Source organism: Lepisma saccharinum, chromosome 5, assembly GCF_977018435.1.
Source record: "Lepisma saccharinum chromosome 5, izLepSacc3.1, whole genome shotgun sequence".
In the NCBI taxonomy this organism is placed as follows: domain Eukaryota; kingdom Metazoa; phylum Arthropoda; class Insecta; order Zygentoma; family Lepismatidae; genus Lepisma; species Lepisma saccharinum.
The window spans coordinates 39,226,261-39,239,445 of record NC_139233.1 but is presented as its reverse complement, the minus strand read 5'-3'; the positions used below and the strand labels follow the sequence as shown (position 1 = coordinate 39,239,445).

Here is a 13,185-nt window from a genome sequence, read left to right as displayed (position 1 = left end):
CTATCTACATTAAGACATTAATTCATAAAGTTCAATAATTAGAGAGATGTTTACGAGCAAAATTGTTGGGATCAGCACATCGAGTTTTTGAAAAGAGAATTTACCGGACCGCGGTCTCACCCAGCAATGCCAATTTCGTTGCCTGTATCCTCACTGACGCAACAACCTAGGTGAAAGGGGAGGGTTCACGATGAAAACTACAACAGCTCTGATATAGGGGACGAAATTTTATGACGTCATATTTTTTATCCCGCTTTTTTATTAATTTAAACATATTTCTAGCCCTTACGACGCTGGTTTTATTGGTCATATAAATTCACTTTAAACATATTTTTGCTTTAGGTCATATTTTGACCAAAACATGTACATACAAAACAAAACAATAATAAATGCACGTTATTGGTTAGTGCTTTTTTTTCTGGCGGTACGTAACGTGTCAACAAATTAATGGTATCTCGATGTTATATTGTTCAAATCAGCTTACATTTTATCTGCACAGAATCAACATTAATACGATTTATGAGCACTTTATTAAGAAAATTATTTCTTACAACAATTTAAAAAATGTATAATTTGTAATTTTTAGCAACTTCATTAGGTTATATTTTTAAGTTTTAGGTCATATTTTAATAATATGTAGGTAACATTTGTAGGAAATTCGAGGAGGAAATATACTATTGCGGAGAGCATTGTGGTTGAATGTGAGGCATGGGCAACGTCTAATGCATTGATATCCGGGTAGAACACAAATATATGTGGAAAAATCAAGAAGTTGTCTTTTTACAAGTTATAAAATAATTCCATGTTATCGTGTTATCAGAAGGAGGGAACGTTTTAAGGGAAAGGCAGAAAAGAAGTTATGAAAGAAGCGACAAAGAACGTGAGAGAGGAAGAGGATGAAAAGAAGCGAGGTACAGAGAGAAGAAGAAACTAGAGGAAAAGAGAGATAATGATGTTAGAACAAGATAGAGAGAAGGAAATATTAGTAAAGAAACGAGAAGGGTAAAGATAGAGAAGAATTAGGAGAGTAGGGAAATAAAGAAATGAGAGAAAGAAATATAAAGAAGCAAGAAGGAGAAAGAGGAAGAAAGAAATTAGAAGAAAAAGTAATTGGTCTTTGATTCATTCATTGAGTTGGGGTTTTAGTCGCACTTTATGCACAGTAAGGCTAATCGGGACTGGGCCTACAGTTTAAAGTCGGATGAGAACCAGTATGTTAGAAGAGAAGAGAAATATGAAATGAGAGGAGGGCAATGTAAATATAGAAGCAAGAAAGAGAAATGAATTAGAAGAGACGTAAAGAAATGAGAGTATAAGAAAGGAAGAGATATATAGAAGTGACACAGAGAGAGAGGAAGAGAGAAAGAGAGAGGGAAACACGAAGAGAAAATTTGACACAAAACTGGAGGAAAAATATATGAAAAAAATAATCATCGAGAAGAAAAGAAGGTTACCCAAACATATCTTAAGACTCAGAAAGGAAGAAGGAAAGTTAGATAAAGGCAAAGATAAGCAGTATATAAATACAAATATAATGAAGGGAAGAATATGTATTTATTCATAATTTCTTATTTCACGTCACTTCGTTTGACCACCTGACTAACAATGTCCATGAAGATTGTGAGTATTGAAGAAATGGACTGCTGTAGGAATGCATATATAAAACCCACTCTCCTGCCAGTCATTTGCTGAACGCGGAAGAATACTGGACCGACTATTGAACAGTTCAGAAGTAAAGAAGCAGGAGCTATAAAAATGCTATGTTAATATCGCCCTCGTTGTTGAGATGAAACCATATCCCAATGCCTTCCGGGAGGCAGAAAGACTGAGTTTACTTATAAAACGAAGGCCCCCTTTTGATTTCGTGCCTATCACGTGGATCTCGTGACCCGCGGGGAATATCGGAAAGATGAGCCCAATATGGTTCAGGGAAGGAGGAAGAATCGGGAAGGGTTCGTGAATGGAAGGATACACGGGTTGTGGGCCCTTAGAAGTAGGACGGCGGTGCACGCCTGTCCACGGATCAAAGTTTCCGATTTATTGGAGAACAGCGGCGTCTCCACTGGGTGAAGGGACGACTACACTCCTTTTGTGAAATCCCCTTAGAGCACCTTTTGACATATCGTTTCTTGCAGAGCAAAAATCACACACACAAATTGCGAGATAAAGAGTGGGAGGGGAAGATAGAAAGAAAAAGAGATAAGTGATACGATGAAATACAGAAAGGGAGAGAAAAAAAGAAACAAAGAGACAGAGAAATCGACGAAGATAGAAAGACACGATAGAGACAGAGGAGAAGACAGAGTACGAAGAAAAATAGAGAGAAGTGAATAGAAAAAATAGAAAGGAATATATAAAAACCGAAGAAGAAATAAAGAAATAGACGAAGAGCGGAAGAAAAAAAAGAGGAAGGAAAAATTAGATAAGAAACTGGTGAATAAAAAGGAAGAGAAAAATGAAAAAGAACCCAAGGAAGAAAAGTAAGAGGAAGATAAGAAAATAGAGAAAGAGAAAGGATGAATTAGAGAGAGAAAGATTCTGAGCGGAAGAAAGAAAGAGGCAGAGATAAAGATTCTATGGAAGACAGAAAGAGAAAGATTTCGTTAACCATTGAGCCCACTACCCTCCCTTCAAAAATTCTCTGGCGACGCTACGTCCATGGCTCCAATACGTAGCAAATTATTTATGTTAGGTCTGGATTATTCCGTTAATCGTGTAACTAGTTCTCCATCTTGAAGAACTGTCCATGTAACAATTTTCTCTCAAACATTCTCAATTTTTCGAGAGGAATTATTAGCAATGCTTTCTTTCAAGAACAGTTATTTTTATAAAGAACAGATGTGGAATGTTCATATTCCCCTAATAATAGTTAACTTTTATAAGAACGAATTTACAATGCTTAATTTTTTCAGAGTGAATCCAGAATGTTAGATATAATTCCATCCAAAAATTGTTGTTGATAAAATATGTGGAACGCTTTATTTTTCACCCAAAATAGTTATTGTTTTTTTTTCAAAAAGAAAAAGTCCAGAAAGCTTTAGTTCTAATCCAAAGTAGGTAACGTTCTAACGAGTGGATCTAGATATCTCTATTTCTAAGAAAAATATGTAGTCATTTTGGAAAATAAAGATTGGATCCAGAACGCTGTTTTCTCTTCAAAGCAGTTAAATTCTATAAGAACTGACGCGTTGACTTAAACCCCAATGCAGTCGTATAGGTGGTATTCATGGATTGAAATACATAGCATTTGGTGTTCCTACGAGATTTTATTTGATTTGTTTTCTTGTTACTGAGAGTAGCTTTTCTGCCTCTTTTTGCTATCGCGACGATGAAGATGAGTGATGATATGATGGTCTTGATGAAGGGCTACCCACAAAAAGCATCCATTTCCAGGTTGGGATTCGAACCCGGGACCCCTGAGGTATTTGCGCGCTGTGCTAACCACTCCGCCACGAAGGTTGGCTATTCCTATAAGAACGTGGTACCAGTTGACAGTTGAATTTTCTTGAAGTTTTTCTGTAGAAGCATCGTTTCCTTGACTCCCATCTGTTTTATAGTTTTGGTAATGGCGTAGTGCGATGAATTGGTTTCTGTTACCTCTGCAACTGTCGCTCGAGGTTCGGTCTGTGATGGCAGTTCAGTTACGAACTGAGTGTTGTGGTCCTCAAAAGGGCCGACAGAATTTTGGTCCTCAAAAGGGCCGTCAGGATTTTGGTCCTAAGAAGGGCCTATCATTAATTGTTGGTCCTAAAAGGGCCGTTTTGCTATGACATTTCGTGTTATATCTGAGTTGTTTTGGTTGTCTATTTAGACCAATTCTGTGACGATGTTGACTAGTGCCTGTAGGACTATGAGTGTTCTTTCTTTGTCGATCTTTGAGTTTTCGATCTTGTCTTTCGCCGTTTTGATGAGCGTTCTTATTTTCTTGTCTTGTAGTTTTTCCAGCAACCATTTGATGCTTTCATTTGCCTCTTCTTGCTCTTCAGTTGGAGTCTGGAGTGTCTGGCTATAATTCATGGTAGTCGGTGGTGTAGTTTTCGCAGGTGGCTTCTCTTGTGGTAATCTGAATGGTAGTTGTTTCTGTTGTTCCTTCCCATCATCTGGCTTGGGTTTTGGATTCATCTGATGTACTGATTGGAACATTTTACAGCCCCTGTAGTTGGCCGGATGGTTTCCTCCACAGTTGCAGCATCTTGCAGGGAGTTTTCGGTCTTTCTTTTGGCATTCTGCTGTGAAATGGTTGTTCGCACATTTCACACATCTTGGTTGAGCCTTGCATTGGCTCTGGGAATGCCCTATCCTCTGGCATCTGTGGCATTGCAGTATACCTGGAGAGCGGTATGATTCCACTTTCATCTCATAGTTCAGAAGGTGATCTTGGCTGTAGATATTTCTTGTTGACTCGCCTTTCTTCAATGTAACTAAGTACAGTGGCATCGGTGCTTTGATGAAGGTTTTCGGATCTCTTCTCTTCATCTGTTGAACTTGTTCTACTTGGTAGTGCTGCGCTGCTAGCTCTGTCTGTATTTCTTTTGTGGGTAGGTCGATTGGCAGATGTCGGAGTAGGTACCAATATGAATCACTAGCTTATGAAACAAAAGGGACAACTTCCTGGAATTGAGTCCGAGTCCGTGTGGGTATCATCACTCTTTTAGACCCTTTTTCTCCCGACCAAAGTGAAAAGCGTTATAAATGTTCTTCCTCTATTATTTCGCAAGATGTCTCCACTCCACCTGCATTTCGCTATTTTAACTTTGCACGCCATTCCATCCCACGTAAAAATAGCAAATTTTCAATATCATTGTCACGATGTATAAAAATACCATTCACTTTCATTTTCAACGAGCTATCTTCTGCCACACACACCGTGCACATTGCAACTTGAAGGCATGTGGGAGAGTGTGAAGGCAGGACACGACACATTCACAATTTTGGCCATTTCGTGGAGGTGATGTGATCAGCACCACCGTCTGGCAGCCCTTACCCCCAGGAACCCATTTATTAGAGGATGGCTGAACCCCAGAGCCGCTCAACGCAGGGACTTTGCTATAAAAACTTTCACTTGAAATCCCTCACCCCAAGAATCGAACCAGGGTCTCCCGCGTGACAGTCAGACGCCCTACCGACAAGACCCCTACAGCTCTCATATACGTATGTATGTATATCCAGAGATAGAGTATTAAATATATGGAAGCTTGATAAACCAAAAGTTAGTATGTATATAGGGCAAGTACAATTTTATCTACATAAGTAAAGGGTCTAACACAGAGCAAAGAGGTATTACTGAACATGAGTTCCCAGAGAGAGGGCACAAATACATAGTTCAGTTTGATTTAATCCTTACGTTTTAATTCCATCTCCCCTATTAAAGGTTTGTTTGTATGCTGGGAAAGGGAATAACGAAAAAGATACAACTTTAATAAGTTATAACCCGTCAGTTTTCCTTTTAACATGGCAACGAATCTTCAAAGGATATAACATGAGAAGATTTATATGTAGCTGGGAGTATGTAGGAATGTATATGTAACTATATAGTTATAGATAGTCACCTAGAAGCATAGGCTAACGCAGTAATTTGTAAAGAGGGCGAGTTCAAATTCGGAAAAAAACATTTTGAATGTAAATATGAACAGATGATTGGAGCGAAGCAATTATATTGCCCTATTTACTTTAGAGAAACGAAGTTGGTGGGGGAGGTGGCTCCTTAACCTTCTGTATGATGTAGCCAAAAATTCTCATAAAGTTGGTATACTATAGAAATAAGAATTATTAATATCCATTACGTAATGAAAGTGTTAATTATATTGGCATATGTGAAATACGGATGTTGTCGGAATTTGCTCTCACCAAAAAACATCAACCCTTTAAAAAGGAGCTCTGTGATACCAGTTGATGGCCCTGTGTAATGCATTAGCTTTTAATTAAATAACTGGTGACAGAATTCTACAATAAACATCACATTTTTATGTCCATACAGCTTTGGATATTATTTTGTCCGAATGATCAGAATTCTATTGTAGAATATTAACTACAGTGTTAGAAGTTGTCGGTAAAAGTTTCAATATTCTACCGTTAAAAGTTAACAGCCTGTCTATCTTTACAGACTCAACCTTTCTTTGTGGGTGTGAGCTCAAATATATTCATGACATCAGTCAGCTCTGTGGTGTGGCTACAAGGACAAGTCAACAAGGTGCCGGGAGCCACTGGGTATATTAAACACACAGACACTCATACATGTTATGTATATATAGTACATACAGCAACTAGAGCCCTATATAGCCTAAGAAAACATTCACATTGAATTTGACTTATTTACCTTCCATAAAGATATATAAATTGCAGATGTATGCACCATACATAAAAACCAAATCACATTACATTAATTATTCTTAACTGTATAATAGCTGTTAATACTTTAAAAGTAGTTATTGTAATTTCTTTGCGGAATTTGACGGCCTTAGTTTTTAGTGTACACTTATTATGGATTATAAATTTATATAACGTGAGTCAAACTTTATAAAGTTTGATTATTATATAGGGTGTCTACCTGGTTGAGACAAGAAAGGTGCTTGCTAAAATCTTCGTGCAAAAATTACGACAGGGGGAACATTAATTTTTGATCATCCCTTCCATTTTAAATTCACTGATGTTAATCGTTTTGAGCTGACTAAGTTTCCCAAGCTTGGGTATATTATGAATTCATTATAATTTTAAAGTGGCTAAGTCGTTAAGGAAGTTTTAATTGAACGATCACGCAAGTTTCTGCAGTGTTTCAAACTTCCGCAGATGTACTGGAAATCAATACAGTAGAAAGAAGTTTCAATGTCGTCTCTCGTAGTTGCTCTGAGGTGTGTGAAGTCTTCTAGCTTGCTGGTTCAGAGTAGCATTCTTGAAACAGTTTTCCGCAGTACAGCAGCAGGGAAGCATTTTTTTAGATCGTTCGGAAAGTAAGGTAATATTAGTCACAAGATGATGAGTTTCTTTGTAAGTCCACTTTATGCGCATATGTGCCTCCACCAAGTATTGAATCAGGGACCATTTGATTACAAGGCAACCTTACCACTACGCCATCGCTAAGGCCAGGCACAAAATGACAGGATTCTGAACTTTAGAGCGTAATGAGCTCGTACATTGACATTTTTCACCATTATTAGTTAATTTTCGAAAGCATCGAATGCTAGGAATTGGATATGTCATAGAAGAAATGTATAATCTCTTGATATATACGAAGGCTTACAAGAAAAACAAATGCTGCAGAAAAGAGTTTCAATGCACCCAGGAATCGTCAGTACCAAGATTGTTACTGGAATTGCATTTTCCTATAACAATTTATCCTATGAAAGTACTGGAAACCTACGAACTATGAATAATTATTGCGAATTCAATAATCGTCATATAATGGACAGTTAAGAAACATTACTTCTTTCAAAGTTGAATATAATATTGAAACAATCACTTCATTCTACGATGAATTTTACTGGGTTACCAGTACAAGTAAATTTCATATTGGTACCGGTAAATATATATTGTTTCATCTTGATAATTACTAATAATTAAACTTTGGTCCTCGTTAGACGGCAAGTCTCGAGTTTCAAATGCTCCTTGTCCGTCTCGTCTCGATGTCCAACGTTCAGCCTTTGTCTTCTCGACTTCGAAAAACAAATTTCGATATGGGGAATTCCATTGTCACGGGTGGGACGCCCAAACTACATGTTTGGCATTAAATTAACTATTCTACTGATAGTTAAGCAACATTTTTCAGCTTCTGTGCAATGATATATGAAACTGAACACTGTTAGTTAAACATAACTACCCCCGAGATTTATAGCAACAAGTGGACAATTTTGTGTCATGGGTGGAACAGGAAAATACTGTCTCTCTACTTAATAAGAAATGTATTTCAATTTCTTGAATTTTCAAATGATTAAAAGTAAATAACTTAAGACAAAAAGAGAAGGTATTTGACCTTTTAATATTCTAGTGGAGTTGAACCGGATATTTAACAGTTAAAGGAGTCGCGGTGTCACGGGTAGGACAACACAAAACAAAATTAAATCAAAAAGTTAAAATAAACGAACACTACATAAAATACATTCTACCTTCTAACTTCATTATGTTTAATACTTACTTGAACTTTTATCCAAATGTCATGTCTAGCTGGTTGACTTACAAGATGGATTAAAGTGGCAGCATTTTATTTTATTTAAAAATTAGATTCAGAGTCACTTCGACATGGCTTGAAATAATGTTCAAGAATTTAAATAAAATACTAATTAAAACAAATAATTTTAGCTCATTAAATAATACCTACAATCGGGCAGTCAAAATAAAACGGCATACATTACACCCCGACTTGGTAAAGAGAGAAATTAAAGAATACTCTCGGACAGTATGTCTCGGTCTTGTATTGTTGTTACGGGTGTCTCGTTCTCGTATCGACAAGTATGGAAGAGTCTGATCTCGTACCCGTCTGGATAATTAGATTTATTGATTGATTGATTTGGTTTCTTTTACTTCGCTTTTCTGTCCCTTTTGGCTAATCGCGAAGATGAGGATGAGTGATGATATGATGAAATTCATGAAGGGACCCTCACATGAACACCCATGCCCAGGCCGGGATTCGAACCCGGGACCCCTGGCGTCATAGGGCGGTGTGCTAACCACTCCGCCACAGAGGCCGGCATCATAATTAAAATTAGGCCATGGTCTCTGTCTCATCTCGATACATCTCTACCTCAAAACCGTTTGCTTCCATGAAATCTGCCAAGTTTCTGCTACAAGCCAGATAGCCACTAAAGACGGTTCCTTAGCAAATCATTTAAGATGATTGCTTCACTCAGTGACAGCAATGAAGGTATTCGTTACCACTGCGGTCTACTTGCCCCACCACCCCCTTCCTCTCTCCCTGCCAGAAAACAAAACAACGACCAAACCGCAGGAAAACCAATTAAGTAGCTGCCTCAATACACAAGCACAAAGCCACCTCTGCTACGTCACTCATTCCAAGTTTTCAGCAGCTGTATTCTTACCCCACTCCTCTCACTCTTTCCACCCCTGCAGTCTAATAACCTTCCGCCTCCACACGGTGCCGTGCCGTGCTGGTCACGGAGATGCAAGGGGCAGATATCGCCTGACCTCATTCAGAGGAGTTGATGGCTTGCTGCTGGGCGAGCCACAACAGTCAAAGCGGCTTGGGTTAGCACGGGCCGTATGAACCAGCAGAAACAAGCCAAAGAGCTGTCACGTTATGTACATTATCAAACGCTTTCGTAAAGTCTAAAATAAGGGTTACAGCATAAGATGTATACTTGGATATTCGAAGATTTATTACATTGGATTTGGTGTTTACTGTCAGCATGTGAAAGTTAAGTCCGTTTTTGCCACTTTATACACAGATAGGCTAATGTGGACTGCCTGCCTACGGTTTAAAACGGGATCCGTACCAGATTGAGTCTCTACCTGGTGTCGAACTCGCGCATCCTGGATTACAAGGCGACAGCATTACGCCATAGGGGAGGCCCAACATGTAAATAAAGAGTCCAGTGGATTAGCGTCTACTTTAAAGTATAGACCCAGTCTCCATTAGTGTGACTTTAAAAATAAAGTTTAAAATGTTGTTTGTTACATAACATTGTTTTCTACCTTTTTAAGTTTAAGTAACAATCGACATACATATATTTTATAAACGTTTAGCACTCTCGCATATGGTGCTAATGGCCCTGAGCTCAATTCCCATTGATAGGCCCAAAAGGTCAGTGTTGATCCAGTATCTGGGATGACTGAGGAGCTACTTGAAAAGGAGACTTAATCTACTCTTGCCTAGATAACCAGATAACAGCGGTTATGGGATTCGACACGCTGATCAGGAGTATTCGTGTTCGATAACCAAAAGTTTAACATAATTAGCTAAAGGAAAGATCGTGAAACAGAACAACTCAGGAAGAGTGAATGAACGTGTGAGTTAGGTTATTTTATGTTGCTTTTCTGCCACTTCTGGCTAATCTTGATGAGGATGAGAAATGATACGATTTAATTGATGAACACTCACAAAGAACACTTATGCCGGGATTCGAACCCGAACCCCCGGCATCGTAGCGCGCGGAGCTAATCACTGCGCCACAGATAGAGACCTGCTCAAGTGTGTTGAAATCGATAGACGAAATTAAAATGTCGTACTTGCAAAACTAAACCCTTAAATTAATATTTTAAACACATTTTTACAAAATGGAGGGAAAATGTGTACTGTTGACTAAGGCTTTTTTAGTATCAAATTCTATGAAATTGTGACCGAATAATGTGAGAACTTAGGAAAATTAGAAATATAATTACAATTCAGGGAACTTCTGGTAGAGAACATTTGTCTGTACTTGTGTATAATGCCTAAAAATTCAATTCCGACATGTTCACAAGAGAAAGATAAGATTCCAATACTCGAAGTATTCTATACTGACTCGGCACCTTGAGTGGATTGGAGAAAATTCCTGAACACACATAAAAGATAAACAAATGGACACGAACAAAATAAATTCCAAGGATTCATGAAAATAGAGAATTTTAAGTGGGATATTTACGTGCAGTAATAGCGAAAGAGACAGATGAGAAGTGAAAGAAATGATGGGGAATGAGAGAAAAGATATAGCAAGATAACACAGAGAGAGAGAGGGGGGAGAGAAAGAGAACGAGAAATAAAATGTGCGAAAGAAAGGAAGTAAAGAAACAAGATTGAGATAAAGAGCAAGGAAAAAAGAAGAGACGTGGAGAAAGAGGGAGAAAGAAAATAGGACAAAAATGAAATGGAAATATGGAAGAGAAAATATTGGGAAAGCTAAAGAGAGAGGAAGAGTAAATGAACAAGAGAGAGAGAAGAAGAGAAGGAAGATAGAACAAGAAGGAATAGGCCGCTCGGTTGCCGTTAAATGGTCGATTTCCGACCTCGCCACCGAAACTTCCAGGATTGAGTCTCGTGTGAGTGTTCCTTCATTAGTTACATCTAATTATCATTTATGAGATAAGGGGATGTTTCCCGCATTCATTGAATGGTGCAAAATGACCTGATGTACCGACGGACCCAAGAATTTCAATTCAATCATTCAATCAATTGTCACTTATAGTCACGATTGGCAAAAAAGTGGCAGAAAAACGTAAAATAACAAAAATACATACAAATACAAGGAGATATTTTTAAGACAAAAGAACATTGAAAAGAAGATGCACGAAAGAGAGATACAAATGTGTGGAAGAAAAGATTGGACATTATTTACTTCTTACAGAGGGGACGCTGATGACGCTAATGTACTCCAGTCGTGAAAGCTCGAAAAGGAAATTGAATGTACTGACCATGCTGGCATAGCCCTTGGTCCCCAAAAATCTATTACATTGTGAGGTTTCAGTTTCATTTTTCAGCATCCAGTTAAAACCTGAAATTCCTATCGCAAAGCCAATTCTGAACCGAAGACCTTCTGCGCCTTCAAGAGGCTACCCTTGACTTATCAACTCCCCATTTGTGTGCCAAGGGTACTCAAGCGCAAATCCTCCACCAAATGTAATCGCTGAATATTTATTAGATGCTCGAATTTCGTGACGCAAGCGGTTTATCCGAAACCTTCATCTCCAAACACGAATATTTGGGGAGTGAAATTCGTTGTATGTCGATGCTACATTCCAGATAGCATTTTCTCGCATTCTCTACGCCATATGTTCAATTTCTGTCAGCTTTCACGATTGCATTCTTGATATGCACTTGTTTTCTACACTGAGGCTGTTAAATGGAGCATGATTTTTAATAGAAAGTGTGCCAATGACGTTTTGTATGTCAAAAACATATTAGATTTGCCTTATTTCAGTAACATAGAGGAAAAGAAATATGATGCAGATGATATTTCAGGAACATAGAAGATATGCTGATAGCATAGCAAAAGCTTTGTGGGACGTAGAAAATCAAGGGAGAGATGGTCTGAAAGGAGATACAGGACTGTTGTTGAAGTCCAAATCTAAGTAGGTTGCTATCTGCAAGGTTAACAAAACCATTCCATTTTGCCAGGCTTTTAATGGTTCATTATGAAGAAAATCTTCAAATTGAGCAGGAATGCGGTGGATCATATTTGAAGATGTTCTCTAATTTGTTAGCCCGTCGCGAGTCCATCTCTGACGTCACTGAAGATGCTTCAACCCACACAACGTTATTTTTTTTTTCGATTTTCCGCGCATGCGTTTGCGCAAGCGCATTTGATATAATGTAATATAGGCTCACGGAAGCAAGAAACAAATATACGTACATGTGTAGACAACAGTGGAAATACTACACACCGATTCTCATGCTCTAAGAATTCCAATAAGATTTAATTTTTCAGGATTCTTCTCCTAAACTAGATTCCCGGTAAAAATAATCTTTGCTCCGTCAAGCCCAAGACTCAGAGGGAAAGTAATAAAATAAATTGTTTTCAATAAAACATCCATCTTTGAGCGTAAAACGCATCGTTCTCCCGTAACTCCTTACTCATGCTTATTAATTCTCTGGAGTAAAAGTACTAAAAAGCGATCACATATAGCCTAACAGGTTTGCCTCGTGACTGAAAGTTGGTTCTGATTGGCTGATTTTCAGTAGAGAAACCAAAATCAATTTCGCATAAATTGTGCTCCAGAAAAAGAGTAAATAGTTGCTCGACTATTTTGTAAAAAAAAATATTCTTTGTATATTCTTACTTGATCAGACCTTTTTCAGGCCTTTTATGTGTGTATGCATATACATGCATAATATATGCATTTTTGATATTATAGAGCTTTGCGGACATTGTATTATGTCAACCACTGTTGCTCGTCGAGACATAGGGTAAAACTGTTCTTTTCAGTAACGTTTACTCGTGTTATAGTTTCAGTACTTTACAACTAATCAAACGTTCATCATAATTTAAAATATCTATTTTTAAAAAGACGGCATTTTGGGGCAAATTTTTTTCAGTACAATTCGGCACTTAAAACGACAGGATCCTGCAATAGAGCTTAAATGAAGGGTCTGCGATTACATATTTTGATACATTAAGAATCCCTAATTTGTCAGTTCTTCACTCATATAAATTTGGGTTCTAATAGTAATTGTAGACTCAATGGAGGAATGAGATAAAGTAGGTAGTTCAATTTAACACTAACTTAGTTACCTTCCGAATTACTGGACAAGTGTAATGCAAA

At 37.9% G+C, this 13,185-nt stretch overlaps 1 protein-coding gene across 1 annotated transcript in view; it reads right to left on the bottom strand.

Moving 5' to 3' along the window:
* Window positions 1-13,185, bottom strand: part of nompC (no mechanoreceptor potential C) — a 213,664-nt gene that overhangs the window by 168,602 nt on the left and 31,877 nt on the right. The window lies entirely within an intron of this gene.